The sequence below is a fragment of the Mchenga conophoros genome, linkage group LG3 (assembly GCF_057382185.1).
Source record: "Mchenga conophoros isolate Kocher_MC1m ecotype Shallow Benthic linkage group LG3, M_conophoros_male_GT1.1, whole genome shotgun sequence".
Lineage (NCBI taxonomy): Eukaryota > Metazoa > Chordata > Actinopteri > Cichliformes > Cichlidae > Mchenga > Mchenga conophoros.
This window is the reverse complement of record NC_140528.1, coordinates 1,720,726-1,748,097: the sequence shown is the minus strand read 5'-3', so window position 1 is coordinate 1,748,097 and position 27,372 is coordinate 1,720,726. Positions and strand designations below refer to the sequence as shown.

General features: G+C 42.4%; 1 long non-coding RNA gene across 1 annotated transcript; it reads left to right on the top strand.

Annotated features, from left to right (window-relative positions):
- The first annotated feature begins 10,955 nt into the window (after nucleotides 1–10,955).
- LOC146576952 (uncharacterized) lies at nucleotides 10,956–27,369 on the top strand. Its single transcript, XR_014891383.1, has 3 exons — nucleotides 10,956–11,170; nucleotides 23,530–23,635; nucleotides 27,257–27,369. It is a non-coding gene; the product is annotated as an uncharacterized LOC146576952 (long non-coding RNA).
- The last annotated feature ends 3 nt before the right edge of the window (nucleotides 27,370–27,372 follow it).

Here is a 27,372-nt window from a genome sequence, read left to right as displayed (position 1 = left end):
ACCTTTGGCCGCTCTGGTGGGGGGTTTATGGGGGACAAAAAGGGATTGGGACGGGGGGTAGATCTGAGCCCAGCATTGACCCGCTCCATCATCTCCTCAGTGAATTTCAGGTGTGGGGGGGAGGGAGAAAGGGAGGGGGAGGAGGGTGATGGCCTGTCAGGGGTTTGGGGGACAGGGGAAGGTTGTGGTCCCTTGTCCTGGTCGTTGGTGTTGTTGAGAGAGTTGGAGGCAAATAGGGACCCCTCTTCTTGCCTTTCTGAGGCTCTTCCCGGGTGGGGGCAAATGGAGCTCCTCCTCAAGGTTTCTGCTGGGCTTTGTCTGTTCTTGGAGTACTGTTTGTTCCTCTTTATGAGATAACTCCTCGTTTATCTCAGCCTTGGCACCAAGCACAGATGGATAACGTATGGAATAAAACAAGTTGGAGGTTTAATAAACTTAAACCTACACCATCCTTCCTATTCTGGTATTTTAAAGAGTACTTAGCGTAAATATTAAGCAACCTAACTAATAGGGTTCCAACTCCCAGCAACAACAAAAATAAATAAATAAAAAATAGGTAACCACCCCTCACGCGCCACCCCATGATGCTTAATCGACGTAATCAACCTTAATTTGATGCAGTGTGAAAAAAAAATGCACAGAAATCAATTATTTTTCAAGAAATATTAAATAGATTCAACATCTTTCTTCAACAAAATTGCAGACTGCACAGATGGTACCTTCCCAAAGGAAAAAGTACTATAGCTTACTAGGGTATATATATTAGACTTAATAGTCACTATATACAGTAATGGACTTCTATTCATTTTACATCAAATTAAAACTTTGGGTGTCAGATAAGTATTTATTAAAAGCTGGACATTTTAAATGAGAATAAGAAAGAAAAGTCTGTCTTTGTGCCCCCTTTTCCCTGTTAATGCCCTATCGGCCCCCCTGGCTAAACTTTGCTAGATCCGCCCCTGCACAGTTACCAGCGTCAGCTACGTAGAAAAAGATCCTGGAGTAGAAAGTAATATTAAATAAATTGTAACAACAGCTTATCAAGCTTAAACGTGCTGCTGTTGTTCAGCCGCTGGTTTCCTCTTTCTGGTGCAAAGTGGGCCAAAAACAAACAAGAGAGACGGACTCGCGACAGAAAAGCCGATCAGCTGATCATTAAGCGAGAGGCAGTCGCTTGTTAAGCTTAACGTGGGAATGCTTTACAAACATTCAGAGATGGACTTACACACTTGCTTTACTTCTCTCGGGATAACTTTGTCGGAGATGAAATGCTGGGTTGCTAGCGAAGCTCCAAATGCTATCCAGACTACCGACAGGTCCCGCATGCCACAGCCGCTCTATCACGTGATGCATACTGCTCCGACGTGCTAACGTTCTGAGGCGAGTTACGGCGTGTTGCAAGTTTTGTGAGGTGCTTTCGTGATATTTAATGGATCGGATTACATTTTTTATTTTTCTCCGATATCCGATCCAGTAATTTAGGTCAGTATCGGACCGATACCGATACGTAATATCGGATCGGTCCATCTCTACTACAAATTGCAGATCATATGCAAGTTTTGAAATGACATTATAAATATTCCTAACTTAGCCACGGCAGCCATGTTGATGTATTACCTATATTGGTATCACTGTGGGGTTGTATACTGTTGATCTAAGGTGGAATTACCCTGTGGAAATAGGAATTTTCCATTTTAGAGCATTTTGAAATCACTGAAAGTTAGGTCAATTATGGACAATTTGAAAGGGCTTTTATTTTTGAAAGCAAAATCAGAATGACTTGATACTGATATGGTATCACTGTGGGGCTTTATACTGTTGATCTAAAGTGGAATTACCCTGTGGAAACAAGAATTTTTCATTTTAGAGCATTTTGAATCGTTAGAAGATTAAGTCAAATATCCGCAATTTCAAAGGGCCATTACTATGAAAAGCAAAATCAGAATGACTTGATATTGATATGGAATCACTGTGGGGCTGTATACTGTAAATATAGAGTGAAGCTATCCTGTGGAAACAGGAATTTTCCATTTTAGAGCATTTTGAAATCACTGAAAGTTAGGTCAATTATGGACAATTTGAAAAGGCTTTTATTTTGGAAGGCATAATCAGAATGACTTGATATTGATATGGTATCACTGTGGGGCTGTATACTGTTGATCTAAAGTGGAATTACCCTGTGGAAACAAGAATTTTTCATTTTAGAGCATTTTGAATCGTTAGGAGATTAAGTCAAATATCGGCAATTTCAAAGGGCCATTACTATGAAAAGCAAAATCAGAAAGAATTAATTTTGATATGGTATTACTGTGAAAAAGCCTGCGGTTGAAAAGTGTTGATACAAAGTTCAAATAGTATTTGGAAATACGACTTTTGCTTTTAAGAGCATTATGAATTCATTGAAAGAGTACTTCAAAAATGAAGATTCACAGGGCTTTTACTTTGAAATCCAAAATAAGATGGCCTTGATAGTGACAGGGCACAATTAGGGTACAAGGCTGTGTCATATAGATGTAACATTAGAGTTTGCAAAAAAAAAAAAGCCTAAATTATATGTTATTATGTTCTTAACATATCTGTTTATTCACTCGAAGTTGGCTTTTATTTTGAAATCCGGTTTCCACATCCATTCCCGTAATACTTTGAATACACAGGGAACGTAAAACAAACTGGAGGCTGGCTTGACATCAGTGAATGCCTCTGTTAGCTACACAGAGTTGCTCAGAGTGCTTGTGTTACACTAGCTAATCTACTCAGTCACTTTAACAGAACTATTAACATTCACATCTCACAGAACTGATTTGATTGGAGCATTACAACACGTTTGCACAGAGCATAGGAGCGCACTGACTCTGCTTCACGAGCGCTCCACCTAACGAGCGGGCTCGCGGTGCGGTCGCGCGGGACACTCCTCTGGTTTTCTCCCGTGTTTACATATAAATAACTTTGGCGGACCGCCTTAACTCTCCCATTCACATTAACCTGGGTAACCATGGTGACAATAAACAACATTTTCGGTGCGAGCACCGTGTACCGACCTGTAAAAGCAGGTGAAGAGCAGAGTAAGGAAGACACGATGCGTCTCTGCTTTCCTCCAGAACGTGTCTGAGGAAGCAGCGGAAGGTGGGCTCCACTTACTGCTCCCCGAAACCCCGGAGCAAGCACCAAAGTTCCGCCCTCACTGCTTTCTAACATAAAATGAATCCCTGTTACATGGATTTTCTATCCTCTTAAAGAAACTGAAAATAAATACATATAGCAATGAAAAATGTCCCGTTACATGAGTGTTTTACACAAAATAATATTCATGTGGTCATTCCCTCACAGGGGTGCCACAACTACACTGCTGTTTTGACAGAGACACAGTGTGTTTATCTAACTTGGCTGAAGCCAAAGTTCTCCAGACAAATTCAGTCTGTTTCTGCCAAGTGTGAACTCACTGGATGAGCGCCAGATACACAGAATCAAAAAGGGATAAATTACTTTTCTTATGTCATGTTCCCGTCACAAACTGGCTCAAGCAGAGGGGAAGCAGGAGTCCACAGATGAAATGTTCCTATAAATAAAGTGGAATTTATTCAAACTTTACCAAAACTTCAACACATCAAATACAAGCAGCTCAGCAGGGAGTGGATGTGTGTTGCATGTGCCAGGTGGATGCAGAGAGAGGCCAGGGCCACGTTCAAACCTGAACACGCTGCACAGTGTTTTCTTCCATTTGTTAGGGATGAATGAAATGCTTCCTTGAAAGGATGTGTGCAGTCACCAGTGGGCGTGGAAGCATGTGCGCCCTCATTTGGTGGGTGTGCAAGAAAAGTCATTGTTACGCCCCAGTCTAGGGGTACAGGAACGCAACACAAGTTTGGAAGGATTGCCCCGCCCTGGTCCCCAAAACCATACACAAAGGGAAACCAATTTCTTAGTGAATCGTGATTTATTTTTCTACACTGCAAAAAAAAAGCTCCGGGGTGAACAAAGGCCAAAATAACAAACAAAACAAGCTAAGTCAGGAGAAGGTGTTATCTAAAACCCTATGTGAAATCAAACATCAAACAAAAGACAAGCGCTACACCTAACTCCCTAACTGAAATAAACAGGAGAAAACAGTGCAAGGAAAAACAATAAGGCAGCTCACCCCTTCTGTTGCAGTGCTATTTACAATGAAAACTAATGTACACACTATATACAAAACTCCGAAAAGTCGCAAAAAGTCACAGGCACAAATGTCTCAGGTGTTGGAGGCCAGGGTCAGGTCTGCTGCTGCTGTCAGTGGCTGCCCCAGGACAACTGCTGGTGAGGGATTTGAAGAGGATCACATGGCCAGGGGACCAATCAGCAGCCGTCAGCTCATCCACTGCGGGACCTGCAAAACTTAAAGGCACAGACAACAACAGCCACCAAAACAGATTATGGACAGGGCCATAACAGTCATCCTGTCACACAGCAATGCCTACATAAATCACACCACTCTGCTTAAAATAATAATGTTTAGTGAAGCAGGTGAAGCAAAGGGCTGCTTTTAATAGGCTGGGAGACCCAGGTGTGCTGCTTTAGCTGCTGAGCCTCTTATGACAGAACAGCGGAGAGTGGTAAGAAGGGAGGAGGGGGTCTGGCTGTGTTTGTGAACGATAGATGGTGTAACTCTGGGCATTTCTCTATCAAAGAGACGCTATGCTGTAAGGACATTGAGCTGCTAGCGGTTAGCATGAGACCGTACTATCTACCACGAGAGTTTACACACGTGATTATGATAGCTGTGTATGTCCCGCCCTCTGCTAACGCTGCAGCAGCCTGTGAGGTCCTGCACACTGTAACCAGCAGACTCCAAACACAGCACCCTCAGGCCCTTTTCCTGATCTCTGGGGACTAGTGGGCCTAGTGCAGGGGTCAGCAACCTTTAACACCCAAAGAGCCTTTTGGACCCGGTTTCCACGCAAAGGGTCAGGGTTCGGGAAAACACTGGGAGCCGCAAATACTTTGTGACATCTAAAATGAAGATAACACTGTGTATATTGTTTTTACCTTTATGCTTTGTGTGAACAACTACAGTGTGTTGCTTATGAAATCCATGAAGTGCTACAGAGAAAATTACATTTGATTTATGTAATGAACACATTTTGAGCTCTTAAAGAAATATAACAAAGGAAAGCTGAACTCCAATGATCCATGTAGCAAACACAAACTGTTATATCGCCTTTGGGCTTTTGGAGCCTTGACCTGACTTTTAAAAAATAATTGGAAAAAAGCTCTATGCTGCTACAAAATGAAAAATAGATTTATTTTTTTTGAGAAAAAAAAGTAATAGAATATAAATGTATTTTTATATTCCAATATCACAATAATCTTCCAATGTAGAACTACAAGTTAAAAAAGAAGTAACATAAATCAAATCCACTTCAGCTAAATACTTCTCATTTATTTCCATCTTACATGCTGTGACTGCAGCCATTCCCACATCTCTGTGAATGGGACTCATGGACATGGATCAGTGGTTGTTGATCAATGGTCCTGAGAATCTGCATAATTAAGATGAAGGAACGGAGCTCCCAGCCCATCGTTCCTGCAGCTGCTTTCAGTCTTTATGCAAATGTCCTGTTTGTAAGACTGAAACCTGCAGCTGAGACTGAAGACGTCACCTGATGATGACGACACGTTTCTCCCACAAAACGCTGCGTCCAGATGAACAGAAGCAACAGACTCACTTTCCTGGATGATTGAGATGCATCAAGACTTCATTGTGTGTTACTTCTCATTCAGCACAGACACATTATTCCTGTTAGGTCATGTCAGCTGTCACTCAGTACAAGCACAACTGTGAACAACACAAACTTCTCTTCAATGTGTCACAGAAACACTAAGTGTGAGAGCCTGTATGACACACAGGACAGACTGTAAGCTCTGCTGGCTGCACAGCACTTTGTAGCAGTTTTCCAACATGTCCTCCACCCGTGATGTCAGTGGTGGGACCCCAGTCACAGCACTCAGCACCACCTCCTTTAAATGGATTTTATAGCAGTTCCTCCCGTTACTCGGTGCAACGCTTCTTAAATGTGTTTTTGCAGGATAAAACACAGCAGGTGGTGTAGAGAGGACGTCAGCTGACGGAGCAGAGGGAGGCAGACTGTGGATAAATGACAGAGTGAGAGGAGAGCAACCATGACAGAAGCACAGGTGTGGCAGATAGAAGTGGCTTTATAGACACTTATTGTCAGTCCTCGTGCATGCTGTGGAAATAAGTGTCTGTGTCATGAGGTGACATGTGAGCTTATCTTTGGTCAATAAAGCTGAACGACCAGTTTTCACTTTGCTTGTTACGCTTGTTTAGTGACGTCTGGGTTTCTGTGGAGCCCGAATTTTGATGAGTTCTGGTGAAATCATCTGAGATCATCTGAGCATCGGTGAAGAGTCAGCAGAGAAAGTGTGGGACAGAAGTTTGCTTTGGACACATGGACTGAAATCAAAAAGTAACAAACAGGATTTCCAATGGACAGTATGGAGAAGTGAAAGTACACAAAGGCTGTGCTGGAACACGTGTGTTACACTTTTTGACAGCTGAGAACAAAACACAATATTTTGCATCATCTCTGCAGTGTCTCTTCTTTCCTCTGCTGTTGTGCTTTTAGCTCCAAACTGTTTCAAATGGTTTGTCAGCAAGCTGACCTCTGACCTCTGCAGTACTAACTCCTGACCCGTACAAAGAGCGGGCCTTTCTGACCTTTGACCTGCAGCTGTATGTCTCTCAGTCTCAGTTCTTCTCTCCGTCACTGATGGAGCAGGTGTAGTTGCTGCTGACAGTCAGTCGTTTGTTTTCTCAGAGTGAGGCTGAAGTCTGAACTGTTCAGAGCATCAGGTCTCATCAACGTGCGCTGCTGTAACGCCGCTTTGTCCTCTGAGATCACCAGGTATGAAACCTGAGTGCTGACAGAGCAGCATGTTCCCCCTCATTCACCTCCACCACCACAGCCAAGGCATGCTGGGAAACTGAGGACACACAGACGGAGAACTGAAGTGTCTGCTGTGTGTTCATCTCAGAGTCCTCACAGGTGACACATTAGCTCCAGAACACCAAGCCAGGTGTTTGAAGCCTGACAGGGATTCTTCCCATCCAGAGGGAGGATTTAGCTGCACAACAATGAACATTAGTGTGTAGTTTAGAAACACAGACTGTGCCTGCACTGCATCTAGTGAAGAAAAGTGTTACTGCGAGAGAACCAGGCTCCTTTAAAGCAGCTGATATTAAGGTTGAAAAATCAACAATAAGCTGATGTAATCAACGTTTCACAAAATGGTCAGCAGCTAAAATCTGGAGCCGTTCTTTGGTGGTAATTAACAGTTTGTTCTTGTTAGCTAATTATGTCATTAAAGGTAGCAGCAGAAGCCTTGTGTTGAAAGCCCATTCACTCACACATTCACACAGTATGTGTGTGTCTGTGTTACACTGTGGACATCCCTTCTGTTGGAGCGCCATCTTGTGGCAGGTTTAAGAAATGTTCTTCTTGTAAATCCAAACTGATGCACCTCCATAGCAGACTGTGGAGGCTTTCAGTGACATGAAGACTTGATTTATACTGTCATATTCTCCTGTTACACAAAGCACAGCACGCTGAACATGGATGAACTGAAACTCCCAGCATCTGACTGAGGAAAAGCACAAATCATTCTCACACTGACTCCTGCTTGATTTTAGATTTGCTTTCAAATCCTCACACTTTCATATGAAGCACTAAATGGGCTCCAGACTGTTTATCTCAGCTTCCTGTCAAACACACTGCTGCTCACACCGAGGCTCAGTTTACTCCTCCAGCCTGGCTTAACCTGCTGTCTGTTAAAAACAGTCCCACACTCCTCTGTTTAATCCTTCTGATCAGACTCTTTGATTTTGTATTGTTTTTACCTGAAGTTGTGTTTTTGACATGGTTCTGTCTGTGAAATAAAGCTCACACACACACTGCTACAGTCCTTCATACACTTAGAAACGAAGCTGCTCCTTTCCTCAGTGCTGACACATAAAGAAGAGTTGGTTTTATATCCAACACGTCTCTGTTCCAGAAAACAGCTTCAGCAGCCTCTGAGTCTGAACTTGGAGTTGGTTATAAGCCACAGGCCTGTGTGCACAGCAATGAGGAAATATAATGCAGTAAGTGAAACATGGATGTGTGGAACAGATTATCCCAAAGGTTGATTCTGTTCATCTGGACGTTCTCAGTGAAACATTTGGTCTCTCGGTCAGGTGACTCCTTTAGTCTCAGCTGACTGCAGCTTTCCAAACCTTTGTCACTGGATCACTCACTTCATCTCCAACGTGTCCCTGACACAGACAGCTGGAGCCGTTACAGCAAAATCATTGATCATCGTTTTTAGAACATTAGCTGGTGTTGGTGGGCAGGCTAGCAGTGCTAATTGTTAGCACTAGTTCTGCTGCTCTCCCTTTGTCTCTGTTATTGTTGGTCTTTAGTGAACAATAGAAAGTGTCTTCATGAGACTGTTGCCTAATGTTCAAATGTAGATAACACCACCTGCACCAACCTGTTACACAGCACAACCCTCTGGTGTAGCTTTGGCTGGAGCACATATTGGCAGCTCCAGTGACATCACCACTCCATGGTGACATCATCTCTACAGACTGTGGCTGTTACATATCCTCACCTGGTAATAATAAGACTGTCCTCAGCTGCACACAGCTCCAAGATGAACAAACTGAAGTAAATACAAATTAGAGTTACGATAGATTGAAATCTTGTAATCAGAGCTAATTCTTAGTGAAACTCTCACAACATCATATCCTGATCCTGGGTTAGTGTCTCGGTCTCAGATCACAACATCAGCACAGGCTTGGCTTGGGTGAGGTATTGAGTGGTTCTTGTCCATGACAGCTGCAGGTACAGTGCCATCAGCCATGCTGCACCACATGTCTGCCCAGGAACATTAGTGTGGCTGAGTCTCATGTAAACATTGTGCTAAAGTGGTGGGAAAGTGGCTGCAAGCTGGCTGCACTGTGTCCAATACTCTCAGTATGATATCCACAAACCTCTGAGTGTCACAGAGTGGGCCTGTGCTCAGCTCACTGTGCCCCATTCAATTCTACTTGCATAGTTTTACAAGTAAAATTAAAAGTTGCTCAATGATAAGTTATTGTAGTAACAACTAAGTCCATGGTCATTATTTGTTAATAGTAGCTTAAAGCTTCTGCACCAATCATGGAGCAGCAGGTTTAGAGCATGTGGATCTACAAAAGTAAGTCCCAGTAAGATGGGCTGAGCCTTACATACTAGAAGAAACATGTCATTCCCAGCAGATGAAGCGCCCTTTAAAGCAGGATCTCACTTTAAACCTAAAGAACTTGCTATGAGCATGCAGTGCATTCATGGTTATTATTCATACGATTGTGGGGAGCTAATAAAGTGCAACTATCACATTACATTTTATTATTAAATTGTTGTTAACAATCCCTTCACTTCTGCTTATCTAATTCATGGTTGCAGGATGGCTGACAGCTTCCATTAGGCAGGAGGTAATGTCCATTCTGGCCACAGTGCAACCCACAATGTGTAACTGACACTATTATATTGCATTATGTCACATTGTTACATCTTTTTAATAAATGATGACAGTCAGCTGAATTTGCTGCCCCCTTGGTGGAGGACATCAGGATCAGCAGCTCCATCACAAACACCACAGAAGAAGAACAACACTGGATCAGATTATCTGGACGTGTTTGACAGGGACAGTGTTCATGTTCATGGACATCAGGACAAAAACAGACGATGGAAACCTGCCAGATTTGAGCTAAACTGCTCGTTTCCATGTGTAGTCCCTGGGAGGTCACATGACCAACAAAGACACACAAGCTGTGTCCCAAAATGTCGGCTGCATCCTCCGGAGGCCGCATTTGAAGGCCGATGACGTCACAGCCAGGCGACGAAGGCTGTCCCGATTCCTCGACTCCTTCAAATGCGTCCTTCATTCCCCCGAGTTTGAAGGATGGGTCGGGTGTGTCCTTCGTGGCCCACCATATCCCAGAATTCATAGCGCGGCCCAGCCAAATTTCAGCTGCCAACAATGGCGGCCGCTACTAAGTTTTAAAATTTAACGAGGGAGTACTACTTACTTACAATGAATTCCTTACACTATATAATTTTCCCGTCAGTGTTGGGGAATTCTCAATGGTGCTTGGTGCCATACCCTCAGGGACTTTAATGTTATATAAAAACACTGACAGCTCAATATCTGCCTCAGTCACTCTCCCTGATCCAGCTGAGTCAGCAGTGGGAAAAATCTGCTTTTCACAGGAACTTGGTAACAGCAATAAGAGAATACGTAGTTTATTCCAAGAAGATATCATGTCTCTCCCATATATAGAATATCTTACTGGAACCGACATGTTCCAGATATCACCTGGAAGACAGTCTGGATGATCCCATAAATATCTAATTGTGAACAAGGTGAAGGAAATCTCATATAAAATTCTTCATAAATGTGACCCAGCCAGTCACTATATGGTAACATTTAAAAGAGACATAAATGCTAATTGAACTTTCTGTGGGGATCATCCAGAAACTGTGGCACATCTCTTTTGGTTCCTCTACACAGAGATTCTGGAAGAATTTAGCAGTTTTGTTATTGTCCATATTTTAAGGGAGTTTTCTTTACGATGGGAAAATGTTTTATTCTTTTTCTTTAAGTTCCCCAGGAAGAATGATAAATGTTTTTTATAAAAAATTTGTTAATACTTTTAGCTATTTTATATCCATAAATGTAAGTTTATTAATAAAACACCATATTTCTGCCTTTTTATAAGGATATGAATTGTACATACAATCAATTTCAGACTCAACCAACAAAAAGCCTCTCAGAACAATATTTATATGTTGATTTTTTTCGCCTACTCATATCATCATTTTTTTACTCCTGGTTCTGTATGTTCATGTTCTGTTCTTTTGTAAACTTCATCTGTTTGTATGTTGTATACTCATTGTGTTTCAATAAAGTTCGATTTAAAAAAGGTACGTTCTAAACGAAGCTTCAGACGTCACTGATCACGTGACTCTGGCCAAACGAATCAAGCCTCGACACGGTGCTTCTGAAGCAGCGCGTTGATCTTTCTGACACACGCACCGGAGCGTCAGCTTCAAGCGGACCATCACTACGTCTCACATCTAAAGGTGTCAAGGTAACTTTGAACTGAGTTCAGTCAATCTGGAGTTTTTCCAAGTTTTCTGTTGCTCTCTGTGAGAGAAGAGCGTTAAAGGCGGGGCTCTCCAGAGTCCAGCAAAACAGGAAACCACAGCTGGGTGTGTGTAAGTGTGCAAACCAATAGAATGCATCGTGGTGGGGGGGGCATCACGGGCAAGAAAAAAATAAAATAATCGGTCGTACCCATGCTTCCCCGACGTCATGCCAGCGCATATTGGGAAATTCGTAGGCACCGATCGGTTTTCTATCAGCCATTTGCTGGGAGTAAGGGCGCCCTCCGTTTGCGAGGTGCGCCTGCTGCTGGCGGCACAGGGAGGAGAGGGCGGGGCGGCGGGGAGTCTCTGGCTGGCTGGAGCGGCATCTAATAACCAACTCGCAAAACAAAATAAAAACAACAAACAGATATTATGATACAGACTTATAATCTGCACCCATGTTTTTTCTACATTCTATAAAGTGAGCGCGAGAGCCCTCGGTGCGCCTGCGCGCTGCTGAAGTCAAAGTAAACTTTATTGTCATCTCCGCTACAGACAGTCCAGCATATAGAGAGACGAGACGACGAGGCTGCAGTTACAGCGGTGCAAGTAAACAAACAATAAATATAAGAAGAGTAAGAAAATAAATCTACACTTTAGGACTCGAGGTAAAGGATCAATAACAATTTAAATTTATAATTTACAGTTTGATGATTTAAAGTCTCACACAACCCGTCAAAAGGGGCGGGGCCGGCTGCTTCCAAGTAGAGCACATTTCATTTATAATGATGTAAATCCAAGCCCATCATGGATTCACGATCTGAATCCTGGGTTGTGTGAAATCCCAGAAATCAACCTTAGACAAAGTGAATCTGTGAATTAAGGTGTAGGTCTGTTAGGCAGGGCCGTGCAGAGAGGTTTAAAGGGGCGGGTGCTCAAAGTTAAAAAGGGGCACATTGAACTAGAGATGGCACGATACCACTTTTTTATGTCCGATACCGATACCGATATCATAAATTTGGATATCTGCCGATACCGATATGAATCCGATATAGTGTTTTTTAATCAACAAAACTGTTTTTTTAAAAATATCTTGCTGCATTTTGTATAAGTTCATACTCAAGTTTAAAACAACAACTACACTAAAGCTATTCTGTTATACCTATATGCAAAAAAAAAAATATTTATAGTTCAGCAATACTGATCAATCTAATAAACTTAGACCTACACCATCCTCCCTATTCTGGTATTTTAAAGAGTACTTAGCGTAAATATTAAGCAACCTAACTAATAGGGTTCCAACTCCCAGCAACAACAAAAATAAATAAATAAAAAATAGGGAACCACCCCTCACGCTCCACCTCATGATGCTTAATCAACGTAATCAACCTTAATTTGATGCAGTGTGAAAAAAAAATGCACAGAAATCAATTATTTTTCAAGAAATATTAAATAGATTCAACATCTTTCTTCAACAAAATTGCAGACTGCACAGATGGTACCTTCCCAAAGGAAAAAGTACTATAGCTTACTAGGGTATATATTAGACTTAATAGTCACTATATACAGTAATTGACTTCTATTCATTTTACATCAAATTAAAACTTTGGGTGTCAGATAATTATTTATTAAAAGCTAGACATTTTAAATGAGAATAAGAAAGAAAAGTATGTCTTTGTGCCCCCTTTTCCCCGTTAATGCCCTATCGGCCCCCCTGGCTAAACTTTGCTAGATCCGCCCCTGCACAGTTACCAGCGTCAGCTATGTAGAAAAAGATCCTGGTGTAGAAAGTAATATTAAATACATTCTAACAACAGCTGATCAAGCTTAAACGTGCTGCTTTTGTTCAGCCGCTGGTTTCCTCTTTCTGGTGCAAAGTGGGCCAAAAACAAACCAGAGAGACGGACTCGCGACAGAAAAGCCGATCAGCTGATCATTAAGCGAGAGGCAGTCGCTTGTTAAGCTTAACGCAGGAATGCTTTACAAACATTCAGAGATGGACTTACACACTTGCTGTACTTCTCTCGGGGATAACTTTGTCGGAGATGAAATGCTGGGTTGCTAGCGAAGCTCCAAATGCTATCCAGACCACCGACAGGTCCCGCATGCCACAGCTGCTCTATCACGTGATGCCTACTGCTCCGACGTGCTAACTTTCTGAGGTGAGTTACGGCGTGTTGCAAGTTTTGTGAGGTGCTTTCGTGATATTTAATGGATCGGATTACATTTTTTATTTTTCTCCGATATCCGATCCAGTAATTTAGGTCAGTATCGGACCGATACCGATACGTAATATCGGATCGGTCCATCTCTACATTGAACCAGGCTGAATAACAACAACACACTTTCATCAAGAATCTAATATGGGCAACAAGGCAAAGCAAACGTAGCCGATGCTTTACCTGATGGGTACAATGTTGCTGTTGAGGGGTTGCTGTGGATAGTGCTGGAGGGCAGGCAGGGCTGGACTGGGACAAAAAATCGGCCCGGGCATTTTGACTGGAGACCGGCCCACCAAAAATGTGACGTCATTCATGGATAAAACCGCAAAGGATTCTGGGAACTTTTGGCAAGCGGTACTAGCGCATACAGGCTTTCAATTGAACTCAGTTACACAGCGATAAAAAGAAACACAAAAAATGGCAAGAAGCTGCTGTATTATTAACTGCAATAGCCGGTGTTGTGCCAAAAAGTGATTGTCTGCCAAAAACTGATTTCCGGTATTTGCAAAGAAACTGATTGCTCGTATTTAAATTGCTATAAATAACTTGTTGGGCTATAATATGTGAAACATATGTCAAATGCATCCCTCATGGATGACATAAAGTCATACTGAGCTACAAACAACATTAGTGTAACAAGGTAGAAGCCGCAATCAGTCTGTGGCAGTGACTTTTATATAACCTTTATTTATGCCGTAAAAAAAATCGAATTAACATTAAAAATGTATTTTTTAAGAAGTAGTTGGACAGCAGAAATGGCTCAAATATTACAATTATTTTTCAACTACTAATTAATTACCGTTGAGCTCAAAGGTTATATTAATACACGGTTAACGAATGTGTATTTATGAAGACGATTTGTGAGACGAACAAAGGTAAACTTACCTTTGTTCGTACGATGGTCTTTCGGTGCATTTCAAGGTCCTGCACCCATCCGTCGGTAAACTGTACCTGGGCTTGTTGCAGTGAGCTGAAGTTACTAAACTTCATGAGTGTATGCACTCACTCCAAGAAGCGTATAATTATAAATCTGAGCGTGGTGAAAGTTGGGCAGCACGCTAACGTCTTTTGTCCCTCTGTGTGCTCGTAAGGGTCTGACCCTTTCACTCCTTTGATTTTTCCTCGTATCTTTTCTTTGTCTTTTCGTTGAGTCTGTCTTTGTACGGACCGGCATTGTTCTCCGTCGTTTTGTACATACCTTTTTTGTGCGGCAAAGAAAAAACAAGAAGGTATTGGAACCGGAGAATGAACGTTTTGCGGTGCTGCAATTGCAAATGCTTGTATTTGATGCGGTACTTGGATTGTTTTGCCAGGAGTTCCCGGCATGCAATGCGCAAAGTCACGTGGTCTGTCAATCGCTATAGGAAAAACCATAAAGCCTTTGCATGAAAACAACTGCTTTGATGTACACTGCCTTGTTGGTATATATGTATCAATCTAATAAAGTTAAACCTACACCATTCTCCCTATTCGGGATTTTAAACAGTACATAGCGGAAACAAAAAGACTGCTTGGTAGAGTTAACCTCCTGAACTATCTACAACACATGGTAGAAACCTGAAATTAAGACCAAGAACACTAGAGGTGAGACATGATCATTAATTAATATTAAAATTAATAAATGACAGATTTAGGGATATTTTCATAAAGTATTTATTTACCAAAACAATAGAAAACAGCATGGTAGCACAATATATTTTGTTAACACAGCAACCTTTAAATATGAAAGGAGACAGAGAAAGAAAGGTGAGAAAGAAGAATAAGAATAACACTTAATTGAGTTTTTGATGGCATTTTACACACAGTACTAATACAGTATCTAGAAAATATGGGAAAATACTGGCATCATATACAGTACTTACTTCTGAAGAAATTATATGGGACCCTGAAAAACAGGACACAAGTGAAAGGACAAAGAACTGTGAATGGCAATTGATGGACTTGCTCAGATGATCACAGTACTGGCATCTTTATTCCAGAAAGGAATTAGAGAAATCATATACACTAGTACTTACGTTGATGAACTTAAAAAGTTGAATGGTCTCGAACCTCTTAAACAAACAATGTATGATCAGACCCTGACAAACAGGACAGAAAGGAATAAAGATTAGATGAATATTAAAATCTATAAAGGACAGATTATGATTGAATTGTATCACCAAAGACTATTCACTCACCAATAAAAGGTCACCTACAACACTTCCACAGCAGCAACACTGAACATATCTTAAGACATGGAAACCTTTATGAAGTGAAAGGACAGACAGTGAAGGTTGAGAAAGAATTGTACTTAATAGATTTTTTCAGACGATGACAGTACTGGTATGCTTACTCTAGAAAAATGGTTGAATCATATTCCATATAGTACTTACTTAAAATGAACACACTTCAGTCCTCCTAAAATGACTGACAGCATCTGAAATGAAACAATGACAGATTAAGACTGTAAGAATATATGTTTATAAATGCCTAATACTCCAATCTCATATTTATTCTATCTATTAAGATGGACAAATTCTAAGCATTTACCAATCACTTGACTTGTTTGAAGTGAAGGTAGATACTAAACGTATTCGTTTAGGCAATAACAATAAAGCTGAATTTAATATTAACAATAGATAATTAGGAATGTTTTGCTCATTTTTATTTCACCTCACCAGGTTACAAAAGGAGCTTTCTCAGCAGGTCACTCTTCTCAGCTACCCTGTCAATGACCATGTCAGAGTCCAATGACATGAGAATGTCCTTTTCAGTGGCCATCAGCATAAACATCTCCAGCTTGTTTGCAGACAGGCTGCTTCGGAGTCTGCTTTTAATGAACTTGAGTGTAGAGAACGTTCTTTCACAGGCAACCTGAGTGAGGGAGAGGGTCAGCAGGTACTTGTATGCCAGCCCAAGGAGACGATAGGCATCAGACAGCATGTTGAACCGCCTGAGTATTTGATAGCAGCACAGTGGGCAATTTTTGCAAGAACCACAGCTTTCGGTCACAATTTCACTTTCTTCGTCCCATTCTTCAGATCTGTCCTTTGCTGTTCTGGTCGTGTACTCATCTACATGTGATGTCTTAAGCCTTTCCCACTGTTCAGCAAAACGTTTCAGTTCTGACTGAAGGTTATTAACTGTAGCCCTGCTGTCAAATTTAAGTAGACAGGCGCTGAGGTTCTGAAATGCATTACTTGGAAGAGAAACTGTTCTGACCTGGCTAAACTTCCTGGGGTCCAACCATGCCAAATCGGCAAGAAGAGGGCCATGTATGACAAATCGTCTGTGGATTGCTTCAATAACTGTGTCCAGGATGATGTTGTGCACTTTCACCTCATATGATTTCTCAGCATTGATTTGCAACTCATCTTCAGGCATCTCTCCGGCCATGCCTTTTCTCCTTTTGGCTCTCTTTTTAGGTAGTTCAGCCTCCACTTCCATGTCTGTGTTGTTCACCCTCTCCTCTAGTTTTTGATTTGTCTGTTTCACAAATGTGTCTGCAGCTGTCTTCACAGTTGGAAAGTCCCTGGCAATACTTTTGAGGCCATCTTGTGTGGCAGTCACCATATGATGGGCAGAGAGAATGTCCATCCCCTTTGACTGGAGGTACTTTGACAGAGGAGTTGTTTGCTCAAACACTCTAAGAAATATCTGTGCTGTTAACACAGTTTCATGCTTCAAGAGACACTCTTTAAAGCCTCGTGCTTTGGCACGAACAGCTGGCTTTTCTTTTTCCCTCTTTTCAATGGCTTCCATCGTCAGCACTACATCAACGAAGAGGCCATCATCTGGTTTTCCAAAATGTCCAAAGATTTTCTGGAGGGCATCATGCTTGGCCCACCACCGTGTCTCACCTATTGGACTGAGGCATCTGTGTCTTGTGTTTTCGGTTTGTTTCTCCCACAGATTAAGCCTGTGATAGGACTCCTTGATGAACACAGCTATGTCATTAAGTAAATTAAAGAGTGATCCACTTTCAATGACACTTTGTGTTGTGTCAGCAATCACAAGATTAAGTATGTGTGCATAGCACCACACATGCACATGAGTTGGAGACTGGGCAGTCATAAGTGCTGAAAAGCCTTTGTACTGGCCCTGCATATTTGAAGCACCATCTGTTGCATTCCCAATGCACATGGCCTTGTCTAGATTCAGATGCTCTAAAACTCCGGAAAGCAAGTTTACAAAGTACTGCCCCGTGGATGCTTCGCACCTCACTATGGAGACAAGCCTCTCCTGCACAGACTCAGTAACATACCTGATGATTACTGAACACTGATCATAACCTGTGATGTCTTGGGTTGTGTCTAGCTGAACAGAAAACATCCCAGCTTTCTGGACATCACTGGCGATGCTCTCTTGAAGGAGATGGCCAAGTGCATCAATCACTGAGTTGACAGTTGTTTTGGAGAGTAGGGTGATGAGAGATCCTCTACCTCTTGATCCACTGGTCTGATGCAACTTCTTGCTTTTTTCAATGCAGTCATTCAAATGTTCTCCAAGGCACATATCATACTTGCCTAATAACACAATCAGTTCCAGAAAGTTACCATGATCGATGGTGTTATCACCTAAAGTGTATGCAGCCTCATTCTCCACATGCCTATAGCTGAGTCCCCTCTTCCCAAGTACTTTGATCACATCCACTATACGCTCTAAAACTTGCCGTCTCTTTTTCACTTGTGCTCTGTGAGCTGACAACTGACTGCCAGCAAACAAGCTCCTGATGTTGCCTTTTGAGCACCTTAAGAAAAAAGCTTCAGCACAGGTCTGGTGTGTGTTGCTCTTTTCATGCTCCTCTGTGCGCAGATGTATATGTCGCCAGTCACTCATGCCTGTTATAAATGTGCTGGTGTCAGTCAGCCTTGCAAATGCCAGACACACAAAGCAGAACAATAAATGGCGTTCTTTGCAATAAGTAAGCCACTTCCTGTTGGTGCCATCTTTACAGCTGAACACCCTCATCACAACTGCACTGCTACTGTTCTGCTGTGGGTGGTAATCTAAGAAGGCCTGTAATATGGCAGGTTCAGGGCGAGCAAAGTAATCGATGCCCTGGCTCTCTCTCTCTTGCTCTTCCATCTCTCTCTCTTGCTCTTCCATCTCTCTCTCTTGCTCTTCCATCTCTCTCTCCTGCTCTTCCATCTCTCTCTCTTGCTCTTCCATCTCTCTCTCTTGCTCTTCCGTCTCTCTCTCTTGCACTTCCGTCTCTCTCTCTTGCACTTCCATCTCTCTCTCTTGCTCTTCCATCTCTCTCTCTTGCTCTTCCGTCTCTCTCTCTTGCTCTTCTGTCTCTCTCTCTTGCTCTTCCGTCTCTCTCTCTTGCTCTTCCGTCTCTCTCTCTTGCTCTTCCATCTCTCTCTCTTGCTCTTCTGTCTCTCTCTCTTGCTCTTCTGTCTCTCTCTCTTGCTCTTCTGTCTCTCTCTCTTGCTCTTCCATCTCTCTCTCTTGCTCTTCCGTCTCTCTCTCTTGCTCTTCCATCTCTCTCTCTTGCTCTTCCGTCTCTCTCTCTTGCTCTTCCGTCTCTCTCTCTTGCTCTTCTGTCTCTCTCTCTTGCTCTTCCATCTCTCTCTCTTGCTCTTCCGTCTCTCTCTCTTGCTCTTCCGTCTCTCTCTCTTGCTCTTCCATCTCTCTCTCTTGCTCTTCCATCTCTCTCTCTTGCACTTCCATCTCTCTCTCTTGCACTTCCATCTCTCTCTCTTGCTCTTCCATCTCACTCTCTTGCTCTTCCATCTCTCTCTCTTGCACTTCCATCTCTCTCTCTTGCACTTCCATCTCTCTCTCTTGCACTTCCATCTCTCTCTCTTGCTCTTCCATCTCTCTCTCTTGCTCTTCCATCTCTCTCTCTTGCACTTCCATCTCTCTCTCTTGCTCTTCCATCTCTCTCTCTTGCTCTTCCATCTCTCTCTCTTGCACTTCCATCTCTCTCTCTTGCTCTTCCATCTCTCTCTCTCCTGCTCTTCCATCTCTCTCTCTTGCTCTTCCATCTCTCTCTCTTGCACTTCCATCTCTCTCTCTTGCTCTTCCATCTCTCTCTCTTGCACTTCCATCTCTCTCTCTCTTGCTCTTCCATCTCTCTCTCTTGCTCTTCCATCTCTCTCTCTTGCTCTTCCATCTCTCTCTCTTGCACTTCCATCTCTCTCTCTTGCACTTCCATCTCTCTCTCTTGCTCTTCCATCTCACTCTCTTGCTCTTCCATCTCTCTCTCTTGCACTTCCATCTCTCTCTCTTGCACTTCCATCTCTCTCTCTTGCACTTCCATCTCTCTCTCTTGCTCTTCCATCTCTCTCTCTTGCTCTTCCATCTCTCTCTCTTGCACTTCCATCTCTCTCTCTTGCTCTTCCATCTCTCTCTTGCTCTTCCATCTCTCTCTCTTGCACTTCCATCTCTCTCTCTTGCTCTTCCATCTCTCTCTCTTGCACTTCCATCTCTCTCTCTCTTGCTCTTCCATCTCTCTCTCTTGCTCTTCCATCTCTCTCTCTTGCTCTTCCATCTCTCTCTCTTGCACTTCCATCTCTCTCTCTTGCACTTCCATCTCTCTCTCTTGCTCTTCCATCTCACTCTCTTGCTCTTCCATCTCTCTCTCTTGCACTTCCATCTCTCTCTCTTGCACTTCCATCTCTCTCTCTTGCACTTCCATCTCTCTCTCTTGCTCTTCCATCTCTCTCTCTTGCTCTTCCATCTCTCTCTCTTGCACTTCCATCTCTCTCTCTTGCTCTTCCGTCTCTCTCTCTTGCTCTTCCGTCTCTCTCTCTTGCTCTTCCGTCTCTCTCTCTTGCTCTTCCGTCTCTCTCTCTTGCTCTTCCGTCTCTCTCTCTTGCTCTTCCGTCTCTCTCTCTTGCTCTTCCGTCTCTCTCTCTTGCTCTTCCATCTCTCTCTCTTGCTCTTCCATCTCTCTCTCTTGCTCTTCCATCTCTCTCTCTTGCTCTTCCATCTCTCTCTCTTGCACTTCCATCTCTCTCTCTTGCACTTCCATCTCTCTCTCTTGCTCTTCCATCTCACTCTCTTGCTCTTCCATCTCTCTCTCTTGCACTTCCATCTCTCTCTCTTGCACTTCCATCTCTCTCTCTTGCACTTCCATCTCTCTCTCTTGCTCTTCCATCTCTCTCTCTTGCTCTTCCATCTCTCTCTCTTGCTCTTCCATCTCTCTCTCTTGCTCTTCCATCTCTCTCTCTTGCTCTTCCATCTCTCTCTCTTGCACTTCCATCTCTCTCTCTTGCTCTTCCATCTCTCTCTCTTGCTCTTCCATCTCTCTCTCTTGCTCTTCCATCTCTCTCTCTTGCTCTTCCATCTCTCTCTCTCCTGCTCTTCCATCTCTCTCTCTCTTGCTCTTCCATCTCTCTCTCTCTTGCTCTTCCATCTCTCTCTCTTGCTCTTCCATCTCTCGCTCTCTTGCTCTTCCATCTCTCTCTCTCTTGCTCTTCCATCTCTCTCTCTTGCTCTTCCATCTCTCTCTCTCTTGCTCTTCCATCTCTCTCTCTCTTGCTCTTCCATCTCTCTCTCTTGCTCTTCCATCTCTCTCTCTCTTGCTCTTCCATCTCTCTCTCTTGCTCTTCCATCTCTCTCGCTCTCTTGCTCTTCCATCTCTCTCTCTCTCTTGCTCTTCCATCTCTCTCTCTCTCTTGCTCTTCCATCTCTCTCTCTTGCTCTTCCATCTCTCTCTCTTGCTCTTCCATCTCTCTCTCTTGCACTTCCATCTCTCTCTCTTGCACTTCCATCTCTCTCTCTTGCTCTTCCATCTCACTCTCTTGCTCTTCCATCTCTCTCTCTTGCACTTCCATCTCTCTCTCTTGCACTTCCATCTCTCTCTCTTGCACTTCCATCTCTCTCTCTTGCTCTTCCATCTCTCTCTCTTGCTCTTCCATCTCTCTCTCTTGCTCTTCCATCTCTCTCTCTTGCTCTTCCATCTCTCTCTCTTGCTCTTCCATCTCTCTCTCTTGCTCTTCCATCTCTCTCTCTTGCTCTTCCATCTCTCTCTCTCTTGCTCTTCCATCTCTCTCTCTCTTGCTCTTCCATCTCTCTCTCTTGCTCTTCCATCTCTCGCTCTCTTGCTCTTCCATCTCTCTCTCTCTTGCTCTTCCATCTCTCTCTCTTGCTCTTCCATCTCTCTCGCTCTCTTGCTCTTCCATCTCTCTCTCTCTCTTGCTCTTCCATCTCTCTCTCTCTCTTGCTCTTCCATCTCTCTCTGCTGCTCTTCTGTCTCCTCTGTCACAGACTTCTCCACTTTTGATGATAAATCAGCTGGTGCAACATGTAAGGATTGGCACAATTTGTTAAGATTTTGAGAAATTTGAGAAACTAACCTTAAGCATAAAATAAAATTTACTATCAGTAACTTCATAGCACCCGCCCAGCAGTATATAAACTCCGTCATGCTAGTTACGCTGTACTTGTTATTAACCTGTGCAGTTAATAAAAGCACAGGTAATGTTTGTCGCGCTGTTGCACACACAGCACGCTCGTTTGTTTCAGTTCGTCAGTAGCAACAAGACAGCTTACCAACGTGTACGTAATAAGCTAATACTCCTGGGTGCTACACACTACAGTGCACGCTGTGCACCTACTTACTGGTTGTGTGGCATCAGTCTGTGTCTCTGAGTTAACTTGTGTTTCTCCTACAGCTCCGGACCGCAACAAATGCGCGTGCTCTTTGTGAGCTCGTTCCCGGCTCGTAACCAGCGCGTTCTGCTGTCAAGGGCGATCATTGGTTAAATGTGATCATGTGACTGATGCAAGCCAGATCCTTTTATTTAGCAAAACTGTGATTAATAGTTAAATATTATTGTTTTAGGGGCACAGACAGGACTCCGCACCCACACACACATAAAAAAAATAATAATCTTTTTTTTTTAAAGTTGCCTCAACAAAAGGGCACCTTGGGCACCCATCAGGAAAGGGGCGGGTGCTCAAGCCCCTCTAGCCCCGCCCTCTGCACGTGCCTGCTGTTAGGTTAATTGTGCTGATCCTCAGGTTGGGGGATTTGTGTTTGTACTGGAGCGCAAAATTCAATCCAATGGAAGATGGACAACAAAAGTTCAAAGCCATCAGGTGCTCAGGTTAGAAAAAAGAGAAAAGATGCAGGTAAGCAGACGTGTGATTGGATAATGGCAGGTCATCCTGAACCAGTCAGACTAAACTCCAAACAATACATTATGTTACAGATTTTAATATTAATTAGTCATTGTTACTTGTTGATTTGTCCTTTTCTCATTGTGTGACGAATTATGACGACTGTTTGGTAGCTGTTATTGTCTCTCTCTCTCTCTTCATGTGTGTTTCTCTGGTGAAACAATAGTTTTGTGTTAATGTTAGGGCTGCACGATTTTGCATAAAATGAGAATCACGATTTTTTGGCTTAGAATTGAGATCATGATTCTCTCATAACAATAAATAAACATAAAACAACAAATGTCTCACGTTTTGTTGTTGCAGCAAAATGTTGTCCTGCTTGAAATTCCGTCTCCACCGTTGCTCGACGCTGCGTGTACAGAGCAGGTAGTGCAACAATAGAAAAATAGTTGCGGGACGGCACTGTGTAGCGTTTGTCTAGGGTGTTGATCGTTTTCCTAAATCCCTCGTTTTGCACAGTGTTGATGGAGCCATATCTTTGGTCAGGTGATAAGTGATAGCCTCCGTAATGTCTTTGTGCCTGCGGGAGTTCGACGTGTATAGGGAAGCGCTGTATAAGGTTCCCGTTATTGATGTTTGGGTGGTTGACCGGGACGGATTTTCTCCTGTCACTTTCTCGTCATCCCTGACGTGCTCTCCGTGGTTTTTTCCCTGCTAATTTTAGCATCACACGGCACAGCTTCTGTATCACGTGGTATAAGGCTCCGCCCTTGTCATTTGTTGAGCAGGAAGAGTGAGCGCTTGTTTTCATGCAGATTACGTCCCGGATCAAAATGCGGTACATTTGATCTCTGTTGTTTTTGCCTGATGATTGGTTTGAGTCTTGACAATCCACATTGCTGGCGTTGCATCTTTCAATGCCAGCAATGGCAGGTATCAGTGCTCAAACCTTTTGTGTTTGTTTCCAACAAGTTACCCACCTCGGGAAACAAACATGTGTTCTTTTACTTGTCAGATGAACATATGAGACACTTTGACTCTTCAGTGCAGTGTGGAGCCTAACAAAGATCTGTTTTGTGTCCCAGCTGATCAGCAGGAGGAGGAGAGTCTGACGGAGCAGCAGAGGAACATTTTCAGCTACTTGGACTCAGCTCAGCCACTACAGAGGAAACAATGAGCTCAACACAGAAGGTGACAGACAGAGCACGACCATATGACCAAAGATATTTATCACCATATACATCTGAACATTTGCCATAACGATGTAGCTGACGATAGAATTGACACCAGACAAAATACTTTACAGCTGCACAACCTTATTAAAAACCCATCAATGTATTTTCACTGAAACAAGCAGCTGTTGTTTATGTGCATTAAAGTTATATAAAAATGTAACAGTGCAAATGCAAATTCCTCGCTGACAGTTTAACCAAAAGGCGTTTCCAGTGGAAACTGGCCGACACATCCTGAGCATAACCATGTATAATATCCACTAAACTTCAGAAGAGGTTATACAGTCGTGGCCAAAAGGTTTGAGAATTGCATAAATATTGGAACCTGGAGAAGTTGCTGCTTAAGTTTTTATAATAGCATTTTGCCTGCACTCCAGAATGTTATGAGGAGTGATCAGATGAACCGCATCGTCCTTCTTTGCCATGAAAACGAACTTAATCCCCAAAAAGCCTTACCACTGCATTTCATTGCTGTCATCAAAGGACCTGCTGAGACCATTTCAGTGATCGTCTTCTTAACTCAGGTGAGAATGTTGGCGAGCACGAGGCTGGAGATCATCATGGCTGTATCCCGATTCAGGTTCTGCAGCTTTAAAGTCCTCAAGGGCCGCGTACTCAAAGACCGCTAAGGCCGAAGTGCGAGGCTCGTAGGCTCGTGAAATGGGACGTCTAGCCTCCGTCGCGCTGCCCAGGTTGCCTAGCAACCATGATACTAACAGCTGGAAACGTTTCATACAGCTTTGTTTGACAGAAATGAAGGAGAACATATTTAGTTCATTTGTTTCTACATGAGCTCTGTGTGATTTGATGAGTATCTGAGGCTGAGACCACAGGACTGTGAAACATGATTGTTGGGCTTCATTTCTGTGCTGAACAGTCGTTTAAGATTAGCTGTAAATAACAATTAGCTGATGTTGTTCATGAGACTAAAGTCATCTCACTGTGGTAATGTAAATATAATATGGCCAATATTATAGTTATTATATTAATCACTTCACTCACAGACAAGTATCTGTGACAGTGTGTATATAGATGTATCATATATAAGAGACAAATATTGTTCTTTTAATATGTTGGTACTAAATTTGGCTCAGTGCTTACATATATGTGTAAAAAGCAAATGTAGGAGCTGTGATAACTGTGTCTGATAGAATGAAGAGTAGACTGATATATGAAATATTCCTTTATTGGGTGAGAAAATCAGACCATGTCATAACTGCTGTAAGTCACACAGAATAGATATCAGAGCCTTAAACAGGCTGACTTCTGCTAAATGGGTCAAACTGGGCAGAAAGTCTACAAACACATAACATCCTTATAGAATATGATGTAAGATTATAGATCAACTTAGCTCAGAATATATAAAGCATATAAACAGTTACAGCAATATGATGCAACAAACACAGCAGCTACTGATCCAAAATACTCAAAGCTTCATAGAACTGAAACAAACATTTATTTTTAGGTCCATTCTGCTGCTGATACAGACTTTAGGTTTCTGAACATTAAACTTGTTGCTGCCTTTCATAGTGTGTAACTTGAAGGCCCTGAGTACTCTGAGTACTTTCTCCCACACTGGAAACACTGGGATGATCACATTATTTGAACATTACCTAATAAGACTGATTCAGCACAGACAGTTATGTTAAACTTTCCTAGCAGTCCTTCACAAACAGGGAACAGTCTGTCTATTCTCTCCATCTGTCAGCTGCTGCTGGCTCTTCCTCCTCCTCTTCCTCACACACTGCTGAGTTTGTCCTGGTGGATCATCAGGGCTGCAAAGCCTCACAGATGATGTGCAGCAGTGGCTCCCTCAGTCTGTCCTCACTCTGGACACTTGCAGTCGTCACACATGGAAATCAAATGTGTGATAAGCTGCAGGATTCAAACACAAGTGTAACTTATAAACACATGTTCATACTTTTATTCCACAATCAGAGAGAAAGAAACAGAGAGAGAGTGCAGGACAGACAGACAGGTGACAGTCTCAGGTGTACACACTGCTACACAACAGCACCAGAGAAGCAGGATTTAGTGTTTGTGTTATTACGAGTGTAAACAAGAAGAGTTCCAGATGGTGCAGTGGACACATGTGTGACTGCTGTGATTAAAGCATCTTTCTTTCAGCTTAACGAGTGAACCGTCAGCTCGTTCAAATACACGTTAAAGTGCGTTTGGCTTGACACCACCGAACAGAGGCAGCAATATAACACAGCTAACATTAACAGTGCAGTGAATCCTGCTTGTGCCGTGATGTTCAGGACTGCAAACCGAGCAGCATCACTGACTTTCAGCTTGTTGTGTTTGTGGATATATGACTGACTTTAATTATCCACAAAATCATCACATTCTCTGTCAGATGAAGGTCGACTATTGAACGGCGTATATTTTAAAGGCTTTAAAACCAAGTTAACGCTGAAAGTACAAACATCACTAATGTCACATAACTCTGCCGACAAGGCATAGCTATGGCTATGAAATGCTCTTTGTGTATCACTTCTTCATTATGAAAGATGTCATTAATGCACTAGTAATGTCTCATCTGGAGTATTGTTCAATCATTTGGTCAGCAGCTAATAAGACAGATCTTAACAGACTTCAGTTAGTCCAGAATAAGGCGTCCAGATTAGTGTGAAGATGTTCATACTATACTAATATTGATCAAATGCATAATAACCTTTCTTGGCTTCCTGTACAGGCTAAAATATTCTATGGCTTACTTGTAGTTCTAAAGAAAGCAATTCTGTTAAACACACCACATTTATTCTGCTCAGCTGCAGTATCCAGATGAAATACATCATCATATTACACAGTTTTCAACAAGCTGCAATTTAGTAAATGCTCGAGTTAAAAGTAACGTTTTGTTAAACTGTTACATTTAGAGCAACTTTTAAGTGGAATAAGTTGCCTTAAAAAATTAGAGAATTATTCAAAACTTCAATGAACACTTAAAAGCCGATTTACAGAGCTTTTAGTTGTTGTAAATATTGTAAGACATGATTTGTTTTTGAAATTTGTGTAATGTGCCTCAATGTTATTGATATTATTATTATTATTATTATTGATTGCTTATATTTGAACAATTGTGAAACCTCACTGTGGATGTAAGAGTGAAATTATGTGGATATCTTGAATCCACTTTATTGTGTAATATTTTATGTGAGTATTTGACGGAAGACGAGCAACATCTGTTGTGGAAGCTAACGGGGTTCCTTTAGAATAAACAAACATAGGATTTATTATCACTGAATAATTATGTATAAATCTATACAAATTATAGAAATATGTAATAGGAAACAACAAAATAATCTAAATTATAAAATAACGTGTGTGTGTGTGTGTGTGTGTGTGTGTGTGTGTGTGTGCGTGTTTAGTGTTTGAACAGTCATGAATTATCTTTAACAGCAGGTTGGATGTAATGTGTTAGAACTACCAGCAGGTGGGGATAAGAGACCTTTAAGGTGTTTGGTGCCACGCTCCACCTTCAGGTTTAAAACTAGTGTTAATGGAGTTTGAAGGTTGAGTTTGTTCCACGACTGCATTTCACTCACTGCCTCTGTTTGTATCTCTGTCACTGCAGGACCAACATGGAGCCAGAAGTCAGCGCTCTCAGGAGGCCGACAAACCTCACAGAAGAAAGGGAGAGAAAAAACACACCTGTGACGAGTGTGGGAAGGGTTTTACTGTGAGGGCTAA